Raw genomic sequence first — 3,162 nt, forward strand, 5'->3', positions numbered from 1 at the left:
CAGGCAAAGTTTCGAAGAAGGCATGTCTGGACGGAGCCGAAGATAAGCTACTTGTTGCAATAGAAGAGGCTTGATCGGGGTTGTTAGAGCCCAACAGAGAGAACGACGAGCTTACGCGTGCCCTGGGAAATCCTGAACACCCGGGAAGAACACGAGGCATGGGCGCTATTCCGTGGTATGAGGGGTTTTCGGACTGGAACGCCGACTACAGAACCCGTGCGAGAAAGAAGATTGCGGAGGAGAAGAAGAGGAAGATGGAGGAGGAGCAGAGGAAGCTAGACTATGAATGCCTTCAAGGCCTAGAATCAGCGCACGCGGACTTGGCAATCAAATTCCAGCGGCAGCAGGAGCAGATCGACTCACTTAGCCAGCAAAGGGGGTCTCAGCAGCTAGCGGATGATCCACCAATGGATAGCACCGTCCCATCCATGCCGAGAAGCAGTGTGGGTTCCGCCCTGGGCGACGCATTGCTGGATAGCTACCCAGTGGATGACATCGTGGAGAACACTAACTGCGAGCTACACTTCAAAATGAAGAACATATCCATGAAGGTGGCGGACGCCCTTGCTTTTACAAATCCCCCTGAGGTAACCTTCCATTGCAACCCGATTCCAGCGGGCTATACTCGTGTCTTGGTTGATGAGGTGGTGGACCAATATTCGGGGCTAGAGCTTGACATTCCTGGAGGTGACGATGAGCACACACTAGGAGAGGCCAACCATCGTATCATCCTATGGAGAAAGGATTGCATCATCTTTCGAAGGCCACTGACACCGCGTCATCCGACTCCTCGTCGCAGTCCGCCACCGAGTCAGCAGACTCCCGCTCCTCCAAGTCCACCAACGCGTCAGGCCACTCCCCCTCCAAGTCCGGCACAGCTTCAGGCCACTCCTCCTCCTCCAAGTCCGGCAAAGCGTCAGGCCACTCCTCCTCCAAGTCTGGCACAGCTTCAGGCAACTCCTCCTCCAAGTCCGGCACAGCTTCAGGCCACTCCTCCTCCTCCAACTCAGCCACGCCAGCCGTCTTCGCCGCCTCAGCAATCACGGAAGAGAGCTGCCTCAGCTATGGTGCGTAGCGGTACAAGTCGAGGTAGTACTGGAGGTACAGGCGGAGGCAAACGATTTCAATATGGTCCAAGCCTCGCGCCTCTTCCGCAGAGGCCTTACGACAAGTCCGATGAGGAAAATGTAGCCATATCGAAGGTCGAGGTGGAAGCCCATTTTGCACCGAAACCGCCACCGCCGCCAAGGGAGAAAGTGCCTGTGGAAAAGATTGACCACTTCATTCGTATGGCTAGATCACCAGCTCCCAAGCCTGTTGACACAGACTATGAGCGCCACATCAAGAAGTTAAATCGAGCACGTCTACAGAAAGAGGCGAGCTCGAGCTCGAGCAAATCAGCTGCCAAAAGGAGCGGTAAAACCATTCCCCATCTGGGAGAACAGGCGGCGCAATCAATCCCCCCGCTTGTTGTGCCAACAACACATGAGAGTAGGCGCGCCCAATATTATTGTGGGCAAACCGTTAACATTCTCGGGGTGGGCGATGTGGTAATAACCGAGGAGCATATTGCGCAGGTTGAATCGATCGGGATCACTGTTGGACAATTCCTCGATATCGAGCCCATGTCTCCGACTAGAGAGGAGGAAATAAAACGGAAATATGCCCGGGGCCAACCTTTGGTCGAGCCAGAGGAGGTCAATAAGCTCCCAACGAGAATGTATGAATTGCATCAATGGTACATGGACATTACCAAGATTTCCAATCGAGAGTCCCTCATGGTGAATGTCAACAAGGAGCATTACTACCATGAGAAAGTTGTGACCGTTGAGTATTTAGAACTATTTCAGCTATACAATAAAGACGCACTCGACAAATCTATCGTCAGTTGCTATTGTCTGTAAGTGATTTCTTTCTGTAATTTAAGTCTCAAGCTAGCTGTAGTGATCATTTTGATCAATCATTACCTGTAATTATCCTCACTATATTCTTTTTTGTGGTATTATGCAAGATGAAGATTTATGAAATGAAAAAAGGTGGACGCTATGGCATTGGGTTCGTTGACCCAAATACCATTAATGAATACACATGGAAAATAGATCCATATCACGAAAAAAGTGTAGAGGAAAGCATGCTACAGTTCTTCAAGGAACTCAAATACAATGAAGATATACTACTTCCTTACAACTTCCAGTGAGTCACATTGTCTTGTACTACAAATTCTGTTTTTCCCTACTAGCTATAGCTACATGTTTTTGCTTACATATGCCCGCTTAATTAAGACATGCAAACGTGTGTGCATGCAGATTTCACTGGATCTTGTTAATCATTAAAGTTGATGAAGGAACAGTTGAAGTACTAGACTCACTACTTAAGAAAGCAAGTGACTACACCATCGTGAAGGGGATAGTCAACAGGTAATTTCAATCATTATTAACTATATCTCGGCCTATTTAATTAGTTCGTCATTTCCTGATAACAACTATTTAATAACCCATTTATTCATTTTCTTTGTCGGCGGGCAGGGCTTGGGCAAAGTTCATCAAGGCCACTCCAGGCCCATGGAAACAAAATCTGAAATGGTATCGACCTAAGGTAAGTAATTAAGTAGTACTAGCTAGCTGCCATCTCTTTAATTATCATGCTTGATTAATTATTATCTGATCAAATTCCATTCTCGTAAAGGCCCTGAAGCAGGCGCCGGGGAATGATCTATGTGCATACTACGTTTGCGAGAACATTCGCATGATGGCGTCCGAAAGGAGAAAATCTCAAAGACAGGAGTGGGTACGATATCAATTGTCAGAACACTATTCACAATTTTTACACCATTATCGATATCTAGTCACACAACTAATACACATGCATATTGGTCTCCTTCTTAACAGTTCAAAGAGGTGCGGGACAAGCTCCTAGCACAGGACCGCATAGAAGCAATTCAAGAGGAAATAGCGGGATTTTTGCTCGACCAGGTCATAGATCCCAAAGGAGAATACTATTACCCGCTACCGCCCCCATGAACCACTTCCAATTGTTATCGTGCTCCGAAGGCACCAATTAGCTAGGCTAATGCCACTTGCTCCGAAGGCACCAATTAGGAGAAATTGTATATATATACATGTGTGTATATATGTGTGAATTAATTAATGGTGGTTGTGAGAC

The sequence above is a fragment of the Triticum aestivum genome, chromosome 1A (assembly GCF_018294505.1).
Source record: "Triticum aestivum cultivar Chinese Spring chromosome 1A, IWGSC CS RefSeq v2.1, whole genome shotgun sequence".
NCBI lineage: Eukaryota > Viridiplantae > Streptophyta > Magnoliopsida > Poales > Poaceae > Triticum > Triticum aestivum.